Source organism: Falco biarmicus, chromosome 12 (genome assembly GCF_023638135.1).
Source record: "Falco biarmicus isolate bFalBia1 chromosome 12, bFalBia1.pri, whole genome shotgun sequence".
Classification (NCBI taxonomy): Eukaryota; Metazoa; Chordata; class Aves; order Falconiformes; family Falconidae; genus Falco; species Falco biarmicus.
Window position 1 is genome coordinate 34,133,479 of NC_079299.1, and position 21,451 is coordinate 34,154,929.

Consider the following 21,451-nt stretch of genomic DNA (forward strand, 5'->3'; position numbering starts at 1 on the left):
AAGTATTGCCTCGTTTGCAGGATGTGGGTCAAACTTGAGGGGAAGGGAATGGTGGTCTTTGCATAGAATGGTGTCTAGCTGTGTACAGCAAGTCCACATGAAGAAAAATGATGTGGAACAGGAGGAAGCAGGAGGGGGTAGGATCTGTGATTTTTTACTTATTGTCAGGATGTAAAATAATTTTAGGGTAGAGCTGGGGTTTGAGGCCACTGGTCTTTCAAGTCCCAGAAAAAAAAAAGAGGTGGGGACATCCATCTGTTCCTTGGTCCAGTTAGCCAGAAAGGGAGGGGAAACGGTTTCTCGTCCAAAGTAGTGCTTAGTAAATGCTGTACATACTCACCTTTGACTTTTGTCGGTGCTTGAGACCCACTTTCTGGGGGTGTTTTCTTTCCCTTTCTTGCACACCCACTTTTTGAGAGACAGATGGGGAGGTTGTCAGCAGGCTGGTGATAGAAGAAGGATGGCCCATGGACCTGTCAAGCCATGCTGCCTGCAGGATAAGGATGCTTGAGAGGAACTGCCATTAGGATAGCCTGAAGTGGCCAAGCTGTCACATCTGTTGTATTTCTATTTGAGCTAATTGCTCATGCGACTTTAATGGTTTCATGCTTTTATTTCTGCTGCTACAGCTTTTCATGCCTGTAGGGAGCCTAGAGTTTGGGTGTTAGTAAGTGAAAAATAAGGCCCTCATTCTCCATGGAGAAAGGCTCTTGGGCATGGTAATTTCATGCCTGGAAGGAGTCATATTTGCTGGATAAGTTTTGTAACCTAACCAAATTAGCTTTGAGAAACCATAGTTGTTAATCAGAGTATTGAACTCTATGGTCCCTTAGTTAAAAACATCACCAACCTCCTTGCACAAAGGATGGGCGTTTGGTTTGCAAAGTAGGAGAGCAGTCTGATTTTGATGCTTGGGGCAGCAGCGATCCCTGGGTTTAAGGTTGTTCATAATAGTCTGAGCACTTAGTAGGGTCAGGCACAAAGTCACATCGGGTCAGCTGTTTTTGCAAAATGAAGCAGTGAAGTGACATTGTTCCCACCAAAAAACTTTTAAAGAGTAATAAAGGACAGTTTGGGTATTAATAGAGATTTGGATAATAATTCCAGCAAATAGTTCCCAAATACATGGCAGAGGGGGAGAAGATGAGAAGTGGCCGCAGTCTTTGATGTGTGTTTGTGGCTTGTGGGACTGCGCCCACAGCAAAAGGCTGTTTTGGAGTGTTTGTTCTGGGCTTTTACTTCTATCAGTCTTAACTCTGCCACTGAAATATGGTCTAGTTATGAAACAGGGTGGGGATGCCGGCTGCTCTCCAGTTATGAAGGAGCCACAGCCCGGAGACACAGCTGTCTCCTTTGGGTCTGCCATGGAAGGGGATGCTGGGTTTTCCAAGTCCCGTTGCTGTTCCTTGCAGGTCAACTGAGGCATGGCCACTGGAAAGCCCCGCTGGTTCACGGGGTCCTCCAGGATGGCTGGTAGATTCCCGAGCCAAGTGGTAGTGCCTCGTAAGCCGAAGCTAGCCAGAGGGACAGAGAAGCCTGCAACTGTAAGTACCTGCTGCGGCCAGGTAGGAGCTGTGTAAGGCTGGAAACTGCCCCCGCGTCCTTCCTCTACCTGCCCCTCCTGTTGTCTGGCAGCACTGTGAAGCTGGACACCACCTCCCCGTCTCTCTGCTGCCATGCTTCTGTCGGAGGTGGTGACCATGGTGCAGTAGGGGATGGACTGTGTGCTGCTTCAGGGGAAGTCCAGAGTTGTGTCTGGATGTGCCACTGGAGCCATTTAAATGAACGTACCGGGCATTGCACCGGAATAGCTGAAGCGTGAGCGTGTGCTTCTCTCCGCCCCCTTTGTGTGGGCAGTAACGTTTTGTCACCTCGGGATGCTTGCCAGCGCTGCTCTGACCATACCTGCCCTCCAGGCAGCTGGGCACGTGGTGGGCTGCTCAAACTCTGCCTGAAGGTTTCGAGAGGTATGGCTGGTCCCAGATGGAACAGGTTCCAAAACAGTTGTTCTGTCCCGTATCCCGTGTGGAGCACAGATCCAGCGCTGCAGACAGCAGCGGAGTCAGGGCAATTCCTCCTCCCCATCCTCAGACAGCCCTTTGCTGACCAGAGCTCACTTGGCTGAAGATGACCTGGTGCTGAAGCTCTGTCGAGGAGATACCTTTGCATACTTCTGTGGAGGCGTCTCGGAGGCCCAAACAGAGAAAACAAGTGCTAATTCAAAAGAGATAACTAAAACTTGGAGCCATTCCTCTCCACCTCAGTCTTGGCACAACACTGATTTTCTGCTTTCCTGACTCACCCAGCAGTGACATCTCCACATGTGTGGTGGTTGTGAGCGTTGTGCAAGGGTGGAGTTAAGGGATTTCTGGTAACTCCTCCCAACCTTTTTCAAAGGTCACTGGCTCACTCCGGCCAAACTGGAAAGGAAACAAATGCCCGAAGAGCAAAACCCCCAACATGTCACATCAAATCACGAAGGAGAAGCTAACGGGACAAAGCTACTTGTTTGGAGCATGTGTATTGCGCTCTCTATCATTAATTTACTAATGGTAAATATTTCAACAGGTAGTTATGGGACTTCCAGGACTATCCTAGCGGCTATGATCACAAATTATTCATCGGTGGCTCTTGAAGAAGAAAAGCCTTTCTGAATAAAGGCAGTTCTGTAGCTCTTGCTGGTGTTTTGCATTTCAGCTGACTCCCTCTGCCCTCCTGAAGGAGATGTCTCTTACCACCAAGCAGAGGCTGGCCAGCACTCGGGAGATGCGGCGACCCCAGATTATCCAGATTCTAGACATGAGCGAAGCCTCCCATCGTAAGGTAGCCTTTTCTTGCCCTTTTCCTTGCTGTTTGATGTGACGTTTGAAGAGAGCGCGTGCTTGTGACAGGCTTGCCTCCAGCTTATCTAAATGCCTTGGTGACTAAGTCCTGTTGTTGTTTCAGACTGCTGCTGGTGTGGAGTTCCTTCTGCTGGGGGAAAGGTAAAACATTTTTCCCCAGTGAGATGTTGAAGTCCTGACCTGCGCTAAGCCCATATAAACAACCTCTGTTGAAGTTGGTGGCTTTTGCTGGAGATGAGCTACTGCGGCTAAAGCATGATACTGGGGGAAGGCTGGGGCGGGCCACAAGGATGCAAGCTTGCAATTTCCCACCTTCCTGCTGAAATAGCCAGCCCTTGGTTTGGTGTAGTCTCTGTCGAACACTTGGGGTCATAGGATGCCCTCAGTGGTGGCAGCGTTGGCCTTTGAGGGCTGAGGGCCTACGGTAACTACTCAAGGTGTAGCTAAAGCAATTGCATGAATGCTTTGGGTTGGAACAACGAGTGGGACCCGTACAGGGTGTTAGATTTTTCAGGCTGCCAGGTACACAGGGGAATGGCCCTGGGCAGAGGGGAGTGGGTGTGCTTTATCTGGATCAATGTTTATTTACACGTGTGTTTAAAGCTGCTTTTCTTACAGATCTGCTTAGTATAACACACGTTCCAAAGGGGTAGATGACTGAGGTAGGCTGTTGAGTGGAAAACTGCCAGCGAGAGACCTGTAGCAAATTGGTTAAGGATTGCCCTAGACAGCGCGTGAGGTTGGGAACGCCTCGGACGAGCGCACACAGAACTGGCCGTGTGCTGTGGCCGCTGGCTTCAGCACGACCCTGACTCCTGTGGAGAAGCAGGAGACGTGCCTGTGTCTTGTGAGTGTGAAGAGTTCAGCTGGAAGGGGGGAGGCAGAGCAGGGAGGAGTTTTCTCAAAGTAACGCCTCGGCGCTGTAAGCATTTGCTGTTTCTGTATGTTTTCAGACCTGCTTCTGTAGTGGTATTAAAGAAAATGGCAATAATAGAATATAATGAAGCATCCATTTAAAGCTCGTGGGAAAAGGAGATGCCAAGTCCAGCTTTACTCAGATTGCCCAGTGATGCTGGGAAAGTACCTGGAACTTACCACCTCATCTGTCGCTTTCTTAACGGCGGTGTTCCTTTCTGGCCTGTCTTCTCTTCTTCCTGGTTTCTGGGCTGTGTGTCAAAAAAGAGATTTGAGGATGCGTTGGGCTCGGTCTCTGTGTCTCAATGTAAAGATGATCCCCAAATTGTTTCCCATGGGGTCTCCTGTAAATTCTTGGCTTTCCCTTGCTCCACGAGTGCTTACAGCTCTTGCAGTGAGTGCTCTGGAGCTGTGTGACCGTGTTAGCCCAGGGCTCTGCCGGAGGTAAGTGCTGCCTTGCCTGTTGGAGAAGGCGACCTGGAGAAACACCTGCCAAAAGAGCTGCTCGCTTGAGCCTGCTCTAGTGTGGCCCAGAAACTTTTGATCTGCTCAGAACACAGGTGGGTGAGCTTCTGTTCCCCTAGCGTGAGCTGGGCAGGCGTACTCACCAAGGGACTGTCCTTCGCTGGAGGCCAGTGTTGTATTCTCTCACCGATGAGTCTTTCTCCCCGCGGCTGAAACTCTCTGCTCTCTTTTGCATCTCCAGTTCTCGGCAGTTGCCCTGGAACAGAGCTTGTTCCGGCCTTTCCCATCAGAGGTGGTATTTCAGAGCTACGTCCCCGATGAGGTCTATGAAGTGCCACTGATTCTGAGGAACGTGGACAAGGTAAGTGCTGGGATGTGGAAGTTTAACCCTGTGCTGGAACTGGAGAGCAGTGTCATCCGTGCGGTGCACAGCACAGCCAGTCGCCTGCTGCAGCACAGCGCATCCAGAATAAAACGTCTCACCGCCTTTATTTTGCAAGACGGTGGAAATCTTGCCATGCTGAGGTTTCTCCCCCTGGTTTTGGCTGTGTGTTGGTGGTACCTAGCTGAAAGGAGCTTTTCTGGTCAGCACCTTTCCCCGTGGAAGCCCTGCACGGGTGGGAATGTTGGGGGCTGTACAGTTCTTCCCTGCCCTCGTGCTTTCCCTCGAGTGTGCACCGCGTCCTGGTGGCTCCGTGGTTAATCTCAGTTTCCACAGGGCACCTCTGCCTCTGGGTGAGCTGCACAGAGAGCTGAACGGGCTGTCAGAGCTCGGGGTGGGGTCTTCTCCACTTTATGCTGGAGTAAGTTATAATTAGTGGTAACAGCGCTTCAGGAAAGGTGTTTTGAAACAGCAGTGGAAGCAGGCGGATTTAGCAGCAGCAGCGGGAGGCCTTTAGGTGCCCCTTCAGGCTCCTGCTAAGCTTAATTGGGTTCTGCTCAGGTTTTCCTGAGACAACGTGATGCTCTGCTTCCCCTTTGGAGAGCCACGGCCTGTTTGGAGTAAAGTGCCCTCAAAGGTCTCCACCTTTACTTGAAAAAAACGATCATTTTGAGACTTCCCAAGAAAGTTGAGAATGGAAAATTTGAAAAATGTCAGCAGTTTTGTTCCATTGTCAGGAGGGAAACTGGGACCTTTTGAACTTCAGCTGGGGAAACGTTTGCTGGAATGAGGCATGTGCCAAGGGCAAGCTGGTGGGAAAAGGCAGGAGGGAGGAAAGGAGCTGAGCTTGGTGTTCTCTCCCTGCGCACTTTCATACACGCAGGGGTTTCTCTTGATACATAGCAGTAAGTGCACGGGCAGTAGAGACAGGTCAGAAAGAGGGGTGTAATTAAGGATACTCTTCTGTAATGAAGAGGAAGGGGTATGCGTGAGGGCAGGGTGGGATGGGAAGATGGAAGTGTGCACAAGAGACGGTGAAGTCGCCTCCTTTCCAAATTTCCCTGTTGGGGAGGGCAAACAGGTGGACAACAAAAAAAAGCTGTCGAGGCATATTGCAGGTGGAAGAACAGCAAGTCCAAGTATCTCCTGAGATAACAGGTTGTGACAGGGATATGGGTGAAAATGGAAGACCCTTTGGCAAGGAAGGATGCGGGTGTGCTCCCTCAGTTATTCCGGGAGAGTACTGCACCATTCCTGGTCTGGCATTTAACTTGGGAACATTGATAAGATGCAGCATGTGTGCCTGCACCCGGGGGATGCCACTGGTGTGATCTGCGCTGAATTTTGGGCAGTCTTTGCTGTAGGTATCCTCGTCCCTGATTAAAATGTGCCTCAGTCCTCACTTTCTCTCTTCCTACTCTGTGCTTCATTCCCACTGAGTCTTTGGCTTCACCTGCTCCATTATCCATGCAGCACTTCAAAATGTTTATCTTTGCCAAGTACCAGCCAACAGGCAAACAGTTAATTTGCTCTATTCATGCTTCCTCAAGTGGAAAAGATCATCTGCATTAACATTTCTGCCATTCCCAGTAAATGATAATAAACTTGTACTGTGTAAAGCTGCACCTTGGGATTTACGTGCCCTGTGAAGGGGGAGGCAATGTGTGAACTGTGGGTTTTTTCCCAAAACAATGTCGTTTTGAAGCTAGTTAGAGCTCAACCACTGGAGAGCATGGGTGTAAAAGTAAGATAAGCTCCAGGAAAATCTTTGGTATGTTTTAAATACAGAAAGACAGAGAGGATAATCCTGCGAGGGTGTTATATTCTAAATTGGTTGGCTTTTGGCGATGTCCTGGAGAAAAGCAACGTTGTGCTCCGTCTCAAGTTTTTCGTGCCAGTTTCCCACATTCCTCTGAATCATACTGAGTTACACTGCATGGTAGCCTGAAGTTGTCTGCCCCATAAAAATCCAGCTGACAGCAAAATATGTTCCGCATAGAGGCTCTGTAATCATGCAACTACAGAAGTGCTGTACTATATACTTCCTGCTCTTACCTGTGTTGTAAAAATTGCTTTTCTATTTTCAGGCTGTTCCTCAGCACCCTCAGATGTTCTGGGTGGCTTTTGCTGAAGGTCTGAGCCACACGTGCTCCCCTTCTAAGGGACATGGTGACCAAAATGCTTGTCTGCACTGTGAAGTTGGCTCCTGGAACTCGCTGCCCCAGGACATTGCTGGGTTCCAAGGGCGTTTGGAGAGTTCAGGACTGCCTTGGCCACGGGTTACCAGGCTCGGGTGGGTGGCGCAGAGTGAGCCTCCATTTTTTCCAAGCCTCATGTGGGGTTGTTGTTGATCCGTGAAGCTGCCCACCAGTCCAAATCACCTGCTTCAGACTTTGAGATTTGGCGCTCAGGGGTTGCTCTCTATGTGCTAGGAAAATGCCTGTGTGCTGTCTGTGTGCTGGTGGTGCCCCAGAGGGCAGAACCGTGCAGCAGGGTGCCTGCAGGGCCTGCTGGGGGTGGGCAGGGGTCCCCAGGGATCTGGCTTGCCCGCGCTGGCAGCTGCCTGGCTACAGTCACAGGCAGCAGGAGCCTCCGGAGAGCAGAGGTTGGCTTTTAGTAATGAAACCACCACCAGGCAGTGCCAGTCATGTATCTCGGGGCAGAAAATGCCTTTGAAGCCCCTAGTTGATAGGCACAGCCTGGGGGGTCGCCTGGCTTTCCATCACTTGGCCAGGTTGCTGGCTCTCATCCTCTGCATCAGCCTTTCCTTGTAGCATATTGTGCTTCTCCCTTGCTTCTTTCCCAGCCATCTCTCTGTTTCTGGGGTTGTCTCTTTGTCTTCCTGTGTTTCCTCCTTTTGCTCTTCATTTGCTGCTTTTATTCCCAGTAAGGCCACAGTATCTTGTGGTCCCCTCTTGCTGGTCTGCCTACATGACTGTAGCACCGCAGCTTGACTGCCCCGCTCAAACCCAGCACGTTAAAGTGAATTTCTTCCTTCCGCCAGGATTAACACGTACTGTTTGGTGTTCAGATAATACATGCCCCTTCTAGGGGCATGTCTGCCTGGATGTGTACGGGCAGAAGCCAGCAGATTCTCTGGGCTTATTGAATACACGGGTGACTTGATTCAGATATTATACCGCCGTGCTGCTGGTGTCTTCCCTGCTTGGCCCTTCCTTCCTTGCCCTGCTGCCTCTGGCCTCGAGCTGTTTTGCCCAGGCAGAAGGGATTAATGTTCACTCTTATGTGTTACGTGCATGTACCTCCAGAGCTAAAAGTGCTTTGTGAAGGTGGTATCACCAGGCCTCTTCTCCTCCTGTTTCCACAAGCTGCAAGATCATACTTTCCTCTCTTTTCTGCAGGTTCCTGGGCTGGTGAAGGTCATCTTGGAGAGCTCACCTTATTTCAAGCTGATCAGCCACCATGCTGTGTGCCGCAAGGTACTGCCTGGCATGCTTGCGACTTTCCGCATCGTTTTCTCCCCTGATGAGAACAAGGTGAGACTGGAGGTTCCGAGAGGTGTGTGCCTTCAGTGGGAGGTGAACCTGCGGGGCTGGGTTCAGAACAGGGCATCTGCTGTGGGTTTTGAGGCACTGTCCTGGTTTCGGTGGCATTGCACTGGATCTGCAGCTGGGGGAAACTTTTCCTGTGGTGAAGATGATGCTGTCATAGGCTGGAGGCTCTTCTATGCTTCAGACTGTGATTATCCTTTGGTGCTGGAACGTTTAATGCCATGTCTGTTGGCTTCAGGGATAAGAGTGCACTGTGTGGTGGGGTGGCCTCTCATGGTGTTGGTTTCTAGTATCTGACTATTGCTGCATAATTACGGGTTTGCTCTGATAATTATAAATACAAAAGCCTGTTTGCATAAATACAAACCTGTTGTTTGGAGGACCCAAAGCTGAGCCTGATCAGAGTGAGGACCACCACCTTTGAAAACTGGAGTTGCTTCTTGAATGCATATCGTGTTGGCCGCAGTAGTGAGACGGCGGAACGTTCTGTCTGAAGCCGGCACTTTTCTTGCACACCGGTCATAGCCCATGCCGTGCTGCGAGGTTTGCTCTAGGCTGTGGTCAGGCAGCCTGCAGCTGGTCACATCCTGGCTGGCAGCACCATGCGATGCCACCGCAGCAGGGACTGACGAGCTGTGCGTTCCCTCCCTGTGCTTTCCTGGGCGTTTTCAGGGGAAGGCGCACGTGGGACAGTAGGGAAATGGCAGGGAGGGGTGCTGGTAAGGTGTTTAGCCATCGCACCTCTCTACTCGATGTTAGGGGCTTAATTATGATGGAAAACGCTAGGGGAATGGCTAGATCCAGAGAGCTTTCCCCTTTCCCATCTGGCAACCAGTTCCCTGCCTCACCCTGGGCTGGAGCGAAGGTGATGCTTTTTCATACCCTCTGTGTTCCAGCCTTGCCGCTGTGCTGCCCCTGAGGATACTTGCCCACCTGTGCTCCAGCTGTGATTCTAGGGGAGAAGATGCGCTGTGCTCGTGGCAGGGAGCCAGCCTGGCCCAGACACGCTGAGCTCCAGATGTCTTTAACCAGCAGGAGGCTGGTGTGCTGCAGAGGACTGAGGCATCTGGAGCGCACACAGGAGTGAAGGGGCAGGTAGCATCTGCAGGCAGCGTGTTAGCCTGGAGCCTTTGGGCAGTCACGCTGGTGTGGCTGTGCCTGCGTGCATGGGGCTGTGGTTGCTGTGTCAGCTGGCACCTATTCCCTGCCCCGTGTGCCATGCTTTTGCTCGGAGGTTGGAACATCGGTGCTGTGGCCCTGGCAAGTCTGGCACTGTGCCGTGATGTGAAGGGGCGGCGGTGTTACCTGGAGGCTTGCTAACGCAAAAGGGTTTGGTACCTGGCATGGAAGGGAGGAAGCCCTGCAGGGGAACACAGACAGACAGGCTGACTCTTTACACCAGCACTCTGCTGCCTCTTGGCACAGTTCTTTGCGTGACTTTGTGGGTGATGCAAGGTGAGGGGGTCGCTCTGAGCCAGCTGGTGTTTCTGTGCCAGGCCAGAGGTGCAGGCTCTCTTTGGGCACAGCTGTTCTCTCATCTTCTGTTTGCTGCTTAGATGTAGTTGAACACCCTGTCCTATCCTCAAACAGCATGGCTGTAGCAAACTAGAGAGGAAATGCCCTGTGGTGCCTGGCTCCCCATGCTTGTGAAATGATCTGTTGCTTTGCGGAGGGACTGAGAAATTGTTTTACGTCATTCGTATGGAAGGTTAAAATGATGTTGGCTTAGGGCAGTTCTCCATACTGCCCAAGTGACATAAGAGCTTAATCTCACCGAGGTAGGCTTTGCAGGGGACACTGCTTCCTTTAAAATGTGATTGACTAGTATTCATGAGCATTCATTTTTGGGATGGAAGTAAATCGGTTCCCATGAAGGGCAAAGAGCTGCTCTTCAACTACAGAGAAGCAGCAGAGCAACACATGAACATCACCCCAAATAGAAGTAGGGTGAGGTAACTCCCAGGAACACTCATGTCCAGTACTTTGTCCCTTGTCTTGCCCTTGAACTGGTGAGTGTGTGGCATTAGGGAGCTGTGCCAGCGAGGTCCTCTGCACAGCTTGAGCGACACCCTGGCGGTTTCTGCCGACCTGGGTTTTGTGCTCCTTGCAGGGCATTGGGAGAGGGATGTGGGCTGCTTGGTGAGGAGCACATGGGGACTCTACAGCAGAACCAGAATGTTGTATAAATCGAACTTTTTGTCTCGTACTTGATGGAGTGTGAGTCAGGAAAGTGCCGGAGTGCTGTCGCTCAGCTAGAAATGCATCAGTAGCATGGTCAGGATGTGCAGAGCACCTTGAAAAGCCCTTAGCCAAGAGGCAGGCTTTGGGAGATGGTTCTGTAAAGCCACCTGTGTTGGGCTTGCAGTTGCTTGCCTGCAGAGTATCTGTGTGTTAGTTGTGGAAGGCTCAGGAGTGCTGCCTTTGAATAACTCCTACATCTCTGATACTGCATGATCCACAGGGACTGTGGGTAACCCAGTGAAGTGGGGTCTGGGTCTTCCTGATGAGGAGCCGGTTTGTGTCATTCTCTTGCTTTGAATCTGTTCTTCCCTGGCGTAAGTCTGACTTCAGTGAAGTCACTCCTGATTGAAAGGAGTAAAATTGTGCCTCAGCCCTAAGTAATAGGGCCATGTGAGTTGTTAGTGGCTGAAATGCCACGTAGCCCTTTCTTGGAAAATGAGCAGTTTCCTACTGTCTCGCAGTCATTTGGGAATGTGCCACGTGGTCAGACTGTCAGAAAAGGAATAGCTGATGCGCCTCTTGGTTTATTGGCACTCGTGTTATAAATGAACTGCTAATTTTTCTGCTGGGCAACATTTCCAGTTTGTTACTCTTGCTGCTTCTGATTTGCACGTTTCTGTTTTATGGCTCCATTGTACAGCGTGGGTGTTCTCGTGCCAGCCCCTGTTCCCGTGTGTTCTTGCGTTATGGTCTGACGGCCTCTGCTGAACTGGAAACCATTGTGGCACTGACCGGCAGATAAACAACAGACAGAAATACTTCCATTTGTGCGTCCTTCAGGCTTATTAGTAGTTTATTGTAAAGGAAGAAGGAAGCAAGAAGCACATAAAAACATAGCAGAGCTTATTCTGTGTTGTCCTCTTGCTCTTTTCACTGTAGCAGTGCACTGTTTTCAGGCAGTGCAAGTTCAGTCTGTGAGGTTTGTGAAATTCATTGCTGATGCTCAGTGGAGACTGAATTAATGCACATTGATTACTCTGAAATATGACAGGACGGTGAGTTATTGCATGACTGAAATGAAGTCCTTTAAAATTCAGCCCAGCCCTGCTAGATGTTTTGTTGTGCACAGAAGCTATTCCAAGAATACTTTTAAGATGACTCTTGTGAGGAGGAAAGGGGCAGAAGACCAAGGCAAATGGCGCGGCGCCACAGGAACCTGAAGCCAAGTGACTCATTTCAAAGACTCCTGCGAACCGGCGGCTGAGGGGGGCAGGCGCAGGGGCACCCCCTCTGCTGCGAACGGATCTTCATCCTCTGGTCTCTCCTCTGTTGTCACGGCCCTTATTTTCCAGCCTTTTTTTATATCAGGGTTTCAGCAGGAGCTTTCCCTGCTTGGCTTGCTGTGTTACCTCATGCTACAAGGATCTTTTCTTTGCAAGTTGGCTGCTGCAAGGAATTCAGTGAAGCATTTGGGATAGGTTATGCAGGGAAACTGACATCTGAGTTTGGGGTTCTGGGCAGTTAGGCTTGATATTGCTGCGACAGTAATTACTGTTAGCCTGAGTTTACAAAGAGCCTGAAACAACACCCAAGACGAGCAGCTGCTTCAGTCTCAGTGGGTGCCAGTTCAGACGCCAGTGGTGATACCTGGAAGGCCAGAGCTTGTAATTTACTGCTTGTCACAGGGGAGCACGAGAAGGGGAGCCATCGTACAACTGTCTGTATCTTCCGTGAAACTGAGAGGGGAGTTGTATGCAGGATGAAGTCGTATTTTCATGAAAACCTATAGCCTGAAGCTGTGTCTAAGCACAGCAAACTTTAAAGCATAGATGGGATGCAACCCCTCTGTCATCCAGGCACGTTTATTTAGAAACCTGGTCTTAAACAGTCTGCTAAGGGTTTGCAGTTGCGAAGCAGAACAACATTTTGAACTGGTCTCAACTGTGCCCCTAGGCTGCAAGCAAGTGCGTAGCAGGGTTAGTGCCCTGGTAACACGAGGCAGTGCTGAAGTAGAGACTTTGCAACCTGTTGCCCCCAAGGGAGGGCAATTCGGCTTTCAAAAGCTTAAGGGACCATGGGTTCACAGTGGCACAAACAGCCAGCTTCTGCCTAGCACCCCTCTTGCCTTGGGTTTCCCCCTGTTTGGGCTGGCGCTGCATTCAGCCTGGTGCAAGGTCCCACGTTGGTGGGGTGGTAGAGCGTGGCTGAAGGGTCAGCCCGCTCTGAAGTGCTGAGTCAAGCCTTGCACGGGATGCCATGTCCCACGGTGTCCCTGGAGAGGGGGCTTGGAGCATAATGTGCATCTGCATGAATGGCGAGAGGCATCTTTCTCTCTCAAGGTCGTGGTTGTCTCTGTGAAACCAAATCCTTGTTGCTTTAGCCTTGCCCTCAGGTCCCTGGAGAAATCCCTTGTGCATTGCTGTGCAGGTGGTCCCAGCGCCCCTCACCAGCAACGGAGCTGGGAAGGCTGCCTGTGCTTGCTTTGGGGGGGGATTTATTTCTTGGGCTCTTAATTGCATTGCTGTTGATCCATTTGCTCCTTAGCAATGACAACACCTTGACAATTACTTCCTTTTACTTGCTCCAAGTAGCTCCAGTTGTTGAAGTTCCTTTTTTCTTTATCCTCCTGCTGATCTGAACTTGCATCCTCCTCTGCCTACCTGGCACCTGGAAGAGGGAGCTAAGTAAATATGGCATGCCAAGACTTAATAAGGCAGGTAGCTTTCAATTGGCTTTGCAATGCCTTTGTTACAGTAGTGTGGCCAAAAGAACAACAACAACAAAAGCAAATAACATTCTTCATTTGCTAATGAGTTTCTGAGGATCGAAACAGTGCAGGACGTGAAGTAGCCAGATAATAGGTGCTTTAAATTCATATGGGCTGCCCATAGCTTTTATTTTAGAGGGCTTAGGCTGCAAGATTGAGTACAAAATTGCTAACTCAGAACGACTTGCTGAAGATGAAACGCTTTCCTGAAATGCGGTATTAAATCATGCAGGTTGCTTGCTGCAGTTCCCTTCCTAGTATTTTACCTTCCAAATAGGAAAAGCAAAAGCCCTTCTGCAGTTTCTAGGGTGAATATTTGAGATGTCTAGAAAAGGAGATTATTCTTTTTGTCTTGGATGGGGCAGCATCTGTACTGACAAGCTTAAACCCCAGCTGAGCAGGTGGTAGGCGAGGTGCTGGGTGGTGGGTGAGGCGCTGGCTGTCAGCGCTTGCGTTAGAGCAATAGGTGCGTGTCTGTGCCTGGGCTGGCTGCCTTAGGGCCCTTCCAGGAGGGGATGGGGACAGGAGCAGGAAATCCCAGCTGTGGGGGAGTCTGGATCGGTTCTGCTGAAGGGAGTTTGCTGCTGTATGCAATTCCTAAATCATTAAAATCCTAAAGCGCTTGCTGCTTCAACAGTGATAAAAATATCAAATTAATTAAAAGCACTGAGGAAAAAATCAGGGCAGCCAGTGAGTGACGAGAAGCAGAGTTTTTATCAGCTCATCCATAAGAGCGCTGCTGGGGGTAATGGCTCCTGGCCCTATGGCAGCAGATTTACCACTGATTTCAGTGGGGGCAAGGTGATAGTTCCAGCGCAGCGATGCCACGCCATACATCTGGAGACTGCTCTGCTCATCTCTACAGTAACATGATTTTGGTAATTTGATTTGCCTTCCTGCTGCTAAACGCCAGACAGCCGGGGCGCGGGGGGGATTGCCTGGCTCTGTTCTGCAGAAGGCAGTGGCTGGGACTGCACAGCCGGCTTTGCTCTGGTGGGGTGTCTGAGTGTCCCCCGTGTGCAGCTCCCGATGCCGCCTGCCTGGGGTGGGTGTGCTAACCAGGCACGCCGTCACTTACTCCTCTAGAACAGACCTTACAGAGGGGTGTGATTACGGCATCAGCCAGGGCTGTCTCCTGTGCCCCCTGAGGCTGGGTGAGATGTAAAGGGAAACGGAGTTCAGACACAGGAAGAACTAACACCCTTTAATTCTAGCGCAGAGGTGGCATAGGCTGCTGAGGGCAGGGGTGGAACTGTTAGCACTTCTAGGTACTTGTGAAACCTCTCGCAAAAACAGTTTGGGTCTGGAGCTGAGCCAGCTCTGGTGTGGGGAGATGGATCAGGTGGCTTTTGAAGGGTGCGTGTCCCCAGCCTTGGCCCTATAACGCTGTGAGAAGGGGCAGGAAATACAGCCGTACCCTGCACTGCCCTGACGCTGCCGCAATTACCGTGTCCAGCTTGTGAAGTATTTCACCGAAGACTGACCATTGACTATGCATGTGGTGAAGTCCTTTTGAAAGTGTACCTGAGCATCCCCTGCCAAGCTTCAACGAGGTCGCCGCGTTGCTGGCACTGGAGTTAGTGCTGTGGCACAGCTGGGTTCTCAGTGGTGCTTCCAATAGTCTGCAGTGGCGATCGAAGCAGGTTGCGTTAGTGCTGTGATCCCTTGCATGAAGAGACTGTTCTGGTGTCTCAGAATCAAAGCATCAGATAATTGTGGTGCTGCCAGCTTGCTGCAAAAGCAGGTGAATCAATGGGGTTGTTTCTCCTTTGCAAGTTAACGACCCTGTGCAAGTCATGCTACTGGAATGAAAGCTCATGAAGGTAAAAAGTACTGTTGCGTTACTGAATGATACTGCTACAGCCATAGAAAACAGCAGTTTTCCTTCTGCCGTGGGGAAAGTACTAAAAGCATTGTGCTGAGATTGTTTCTTTCCCCGCAGGATTATTTCCACGAGCTCATCTGCATCACAGAAAGGGGAGAAGTTTGTTGTGCCTCTCCGAGCTATAGGTGCCCGAGCTATCCTGGACTTCCCCGACCAGGTGAACTTCTCAGCCTGTCCAGTCAAGTACAGCACCCAGAAAACACTGCTGGTTCGCAACATCGGTAACGGGGCAGCCCGCTACTGCATCAGCCCTCAGAGGTAGGGAGCTCATCTCTTTTTGTGCAAAACACTGTTGTGTGATAATACAGTTGGTAAACAGCGACAAAAAGGAGCCAGAGCGTGTGAGCTGCTGTACTGCTGCCGTGGCTGGAAATGGGCAGGGCACGTGGGGTTTGCTGTTGATTATAGTGTTTGAAGCATGGCGCAGCCTCTGCTAAAACCCTGCAAGCTGCAGAGTGGAGTTTTATAGTGCAACGGTGTCTTCAGTGCACAGTCGTGCAAGACTGATTCTGTTAGATTGAACGAGCAAATGTAGGAAGGCAGCTGGACTGCCCTCGGGCTGTGTAAGATCCTGCGTGGCAGACGACAGCTCTAGGAGCTCAGTTCCTGAGGACCAAAGGCAGTGTTAAGAAATGGGCAAGCTCTGAGCTGGTGGAAGAGACATTTAAGAATTTATCATCAGCTTTACCAGCAGTTTGTCTATAGTAGCAAGTGCAATCAGAGATGATAGATCAAAGCAACTGGTATTGAGACCCTGACAAAAACCCTGTGGGGTCCAGAACCTGGTTTTCCAGTAGGTTTGATCTGGTCCCTGGGATCCACTGTTCTTCATTAGAATGAGCTCTTAAGTGGAGATGAGCTGGCAGCGGCTTCAAACCTGCACTTTAGCCCCAAAGCAGAATGCCGATGGGCGCACAGGCAAAAGGTGCAGCAAATGCCTGGTGCGTGGGTTGGGAGCCTTTTCTAGAGCTTTGTCTCTCTCAGATCTCCTGGAAAGTGCTCTAGCATGCTGTAGTAGCTACCAGCAACCCCCTTGATCTTCAGTACCTTCTGAAATGGTTGTGTGGCCCTATTGGCCAAATATACCCATTCCCTGGGAGGCCACAAGCACGTGGCATTTCGGCAGTCTCCTGGTCAAGCGCCTGATGTGTGCTGTGTCGTGGACAGCCTGTACTGTTCCTCTTGGTCTGAGAAGACAGTCACTGGTTTTCCAGTTTGCTGAACTGGAGAGGGTAATGCGTTTTGGAAACTGCACCTGCAAGGAAACCACTTCAGCTGGCTGGTAGTTAGCTCCGAGTTGCTTGGTCCCAGAGGTTTTGGTGTAGGAGCTGAGGTCCAGAATGCAGCAAAGACGTGCCATCTGCCTTAGTGCACCTGAGTTGCTTCGGTTTCTTCCCCAGGAAAACAGGGGTCAAGAGAAGGCTCTTTGCTCTTTCTCCTGGGAAATGCGAAGGTCCAAGAGGCTTCTACCAAAGCCTGGCAAGGCTGTTGAAGCAGGCTTCCAGGATGCTGTTCAAGCAGGCTGCTTCTTTTCACTGTGGAAATACATAGGCAGGAACTTGTAAATCCCTGTACAGCTTCCCTCTGGGATTTCCAGATCTACTTGTCACCACCAAAACAAGTACCCAGTCGTGTGTAGCATCTCTTGGCAATGTCCTTGCCAACTGTTCTATCGCGTGATACGGCGTACGTTGAATCCTGCTTGATATGGATTTTATGCTGAACTTCACCAATTGAATGTTTCAGTCCTGACTTGCAACAAAGGGATGGGAAGCGTTACGAAAGCTTTATTTCAAACTACACAAGAAAGTACAATTCTGAATAACTGGATTGCGTGTGCGCAGAGATCAAAAGCTGGTAAGATTTCCCATGTCAGCCAAAGGCATCAGTCATCTCTTCCATTTCGTTATGAACTTTTGAAAGCCAGTCTGAAATTTCAAACTGATGATCTTTGAATATAAGCAGCGTTTTATTCTAATTAGGTCGCCCCCACTTTCATTCAGATTTCTTTTTTAAGTACTCTGAGGTTCCTGTCTTTCTGCTCTTTTATTTTTTTTTGCTTTAAGTGTTCAGCGAAATGTCATAATGAATTCCTCATTGGGAACTTTCTTAAAGGTTGAGTTCCTCTAATGCCTGTGTGTCTACCATCTGCCTATATATATGCACAGATGTATAGGAAATAATATGAGAAATTTGGGGAACACGTGAAATGGAATTGGGCTGCTGGAGAAGATAAAATCCTAGAATAACTTTGGAAGAGACCTCTGGAGATCATGTGAGCAAACACAGTGCTCAAAGCAAGACCAGTGTCAAAGTTTGATCAGGTGTGCACTCAACACGAAAAGTAAGACCAAGTGATACCAGCCTTCGTCTTTCCTTCTCAAGGCTGTGCAAAGCCATTTATCCCAGCATCTCCCTGTATGTGCTGTGCTCCAGCCCCTAAGCTCCTCTTCTGTAGAAAGGCTTTCGTGCCCACCAGCCTGCACTGCCAGGGATTCTTCCATCCCAAATACAGGTTTTTGCATTTTCCATCCCTCGGCTGCATGCGGTTCTGCTGTGTCCCCTGAATAGCAGCCCAGCCCTCCAGTATCTCGACTGTACTCCCCCAAGCTTGTATCCTCCACTCAAAATCCGAGTGCTCCCCACTCTTGACCAGGTCACCACGTCCCCTTGCAGCCTGGGAGCAGAACAACCACGTTCTCCCTGCGCGATGAGGCCATGGTGTGCCAGGAGTGGTTTCTCCAGCCAGTGCTGGGGACTGCGCTGGGTGACAGTGGGTTCCCTGCTGCTTGTGCTGTGAGAAGTTGCTCAGGTGCCTGCCCCGAGGTCCCAGGTGAGCTCAGTGGCTCCAGCAGCCCCAGCAGAAAAGAACTGGCCTCCCAGCTGGCATGACAAGTTGGCTGGAGAGTCTCACCAATACACTGCTCCACAGGCGAGTAGGTCATTAGCTGTTAATTGTCTTTGAACAACTCTACTTACAGAGGCTTTCGCGGGAGAGACCGTTTTCCTCCTCATGTCAGGGGATTAATTTCCCTGCGTTAGAGGCTGTGACCAAGGCTGCATCATTATTAACGACAGGGGAAGTTTTTAGTTTAATGTCATTGCATTCTTTTGAATGACTCCCGTAATGATTGTTCAGCATCACAAACACTTAAACCTGTGCTTTGGACATTAATGCGTGATGTTTCCTGTCCTGGAGAGCTTAATGTGTAGATATGAGACGCAGTATTTAAGAGTTATGGCATAGGTGGTAGGCGTGCCAGCCTTACAGACTTACATTCAGGACTGTTTTAGTCTCTTCCTATTTAGTGGAGAACTGAAGCAGCTTTAGTGTGTGCTTAACTTTTGCTGAGTACGGATGTAGTGTTGTGTTAAAGCCAACATCAATATCACGTAATAGTTTTGTGTGCCGCTATGTGTAAGCATGCGTGCACGTGAGAGGGGGAGGAGGCTTAGTGGAGTAGAAGGGAATGAGAGATCAAAGTTTGCGGACCATCAGCTGGCCTCTGTGTCCTTCATTCTCTCTCTGCACAACTGAGACTTCTTAGTTGCTGCAACTTCTGTCTTCTGGCCTGGGCGAATTCAGGCTCTTGCCCCTTTGCAAGGCAGCTGCAGGCGCCACAGTTTCCTAGTCCAATGCGCCGCTCGTATCACTTCTCTCTGCCTCCTTTCTCAAAATTCCCTTGGCATCAAGTGTAACCTACCAGCTTTCACCTTCAGTGCATTTTTCAGCCCATCTCCAATGCTAACCTTTCCTCTCGGTCAGTACTGCGAGCTCTGCTCTTGCAGCGGGTCACTTCATAAGGACATTCCTTGCCTCTTACAACTTTATCTAAGGACTTGTATGGTGTATTTTACTCCACGGCAGAGCTCTCAAATGAATCCACGGGGCCAGTTCAGCATCCTTCTGCTGTTGCTTGTTCAGAACTCTCCCTTGCCGTGGTATCTACCAGAAAACATGGACACGTTTTGACTCCTCTTTCGTAAAGGGGGTGTGTGTGTGTGTGTGTGGGAACCCTGACACCAAAGCACTCCCCATTATGCAGCTTGGCTCTGTGCCTGTCCTCCCCCTGCATGCCCATACCCAGCTGTTCACTGCATAGTGTAGTAATAAAAAAAAATAACAATAGTATAAATATAAAAAGTCTTTTCCTGCCGTTCTCATTGTTAAGGCTGGTTAGTGAGTTTCTTCTCCACGGCATTCACGGAGATAATTGTCATTCCAGTACATTTCAGTTGAAAATGGTGCCTGGAAGCAGATCTCAGTGCAGCACTGCCTTTTCCTGACGTTACACTGTGCTGTGCTGTGCTATGGGTTAGAGAGGATCTGTCTGAGAAGGTCCATTTAGGAATGTCCCATTAAGCTCTGGAAGCTCAGGAAATGATCCTACATGGCACAGTGCCAGGAGCCGCCTTGCATCCCTCCCTGCAGTACCCATTATACTACATGGAGGTGTGGGGCTGGAGAGTTACCATGGGATGTACAGGGATGTGACAACAGAGCCTACGTGCAGGGAAAGAGGGAAAGAGAGAGCTTGTGAGATGCTGGCTCTGTGCAGGATTTTTTCAGTATGGAGATGGAGTCTTGGATGCTTTGACCTAACAGACTGTGTTTACTGGAGTGGTTACAGTGCTCGACTTTGGCTTTTATACCATTACCAAAAAATTACGTATGCCAAGATTAAGTGATCTTTGGGGTTTTTTTCCTGCGATAGGTCTTAGTTGACAGAGGGGGCAATTCAATCACCAGTAATTTTACTGTCGGTCTTGGGGTTGGAGGCAGCTTTTAATGAAATCAATTCTCACAAACTCAGATGATTTTATAATGCAAATTAAGGCACCAGAGGAGTAAAGGGGTTTTGGCTGTAGAAGAGAAACATACCATGGGACGAAGTATGTTGCAGCCTCGTTGCACGCTGCACTGACTAAACGTATGGTTCCAGGAGGAAAGGCAGCGCGGTAGTCGGGAAAGCCTGAGCCACAGAACTGTCAGCGTTGTTCACTTGTCAGTTGGTTGCTAAATTGTCAGGAGTATTTTGCCCGTGGTATCCTCATGGGATTTAACTTTTGCCCAGCTTGGGGAGCTGATGCCTGGTGAAAGCAAGCAAGATGTAAACGCCAAGGCAGATCACAATGAAATTGCTTACTAATCTGGTGTTGTTCCCTTTCTGAAGGGCAATTACGGGCAAGATCTCAGCAGGTTCTGCTGGGAAGGTCTCCCTCAGATTGGTGCGGCTAGATGAGTTTATACAAGCTGGGGATTGCAAGGCACCGTTGGGAGATCTGGACCTGTGAAAGTTTAGATGTTGTACAACAAAGCAAACGTACAAATGGACGTAGTTGAAAAGCATGTCAGAAGAAGAGCTATTAATAAACCTCCAAACCTTATCTTTCCTGTTTTGTCAGGAGCAGTAGTTATTCATTACAAGGGTAGATCTAACAGGACAAGAATTACCGTAAAGAACAGCTCACAATTAATGGCTAAAAGGCCAAAGTTGAGCCTGCCAGCTTCATCTGTTGGCAGTGGTTTTCATGTGGCTATTAGTGTGTCAGGGACGTTTCCTTAGCATCTCTTATCTGTAGGCTGCAGGGAACAGCTTAGTGATGTGGACTGAAGTTCAGAGTTCAGGTGAAGCACGGACCTTACATCCCTCTGGGTCTTGGAGAAGCAGGTCTACGTGAGGGATACCAAGCTCCTGCTACATCAGGAACCAAGTTGTCCTGTGGGTACAGCGTGGGGTGGGAGGCAGGAGGTGCGGTGTCTGACTTGTGCTCTGTTTCTCCGTCCTGAGAATGAGTCCTGACCTCGGTGGGATCCTCCTCTCTGGTAATTTGAAGATGTGAAGGTATCTACTTTCTCGGGCATCCCCTGAAGTCATCCTCAGGAGTGTCATTCCCATCCCAGCTATCTGAGGGCAGGGGTATGCAGACATGGGGATGGAGTAGGAAGGGCATGGGATGGGAGGTAGTGCTGAAGTGTGGCCCTTAACCGGCAGCTTTTCTGTTCTGGCAATGTTTCTGGTAAAAACAACAAACTAAAAGAGGTGGGGGGGAATTTTTCTGTGCCTTTCCCACAGCAGGCAGTGATCCCCGCCAAGCACCAGCAGAGCCCTGCCCAGTATAACCAGGCACAACCCCCAGCGCAGGTGCAGGGCCATGTAGAGCAGCCCGGTTCTGAGGCTGGCGGCGCCTTGGCTTTCCTCCTCCCTCTCAAAAGCCTCAGGTCCAGCACGTGAACATTGCGGGCCCAATGCTTCCCCGTTAGTCACTGGCGATGTTCTTGCTAGTCGTGATGGGAGCAGGTCAGGCCTCCAATTGCATCAGTGTCTCCTTAACGAGCAGGAACTCCAGCAGTTTCATCAGCTGTCACTGCTTCCATGAGCGAAGCGAAGCTTGCGCATGGCTCCATTTTTTCTCATTATTTCTGTGGGCTGCACTCCCCAATCACTGTAAAACTCTGCAGAAAATATTTTTAAGGTGACAAATTGACCACCAGCAAAG

At 50.0% G+C, this 21,451-nt stretch overlaps 1 pseudogene; it reads left to right on the forward strand.

Annotated features, from left to right (window-relative positions):
• Positions 1-1,414: 1,414 nt before the first annotated feature.
• The window catches only part of LOC130157685 (hydrocephalus-inducing protein-like), a 58,905-nt pseudogene continuing 38,868 nt past the window's right edge, over positions 1,415-21,451 (forward strand).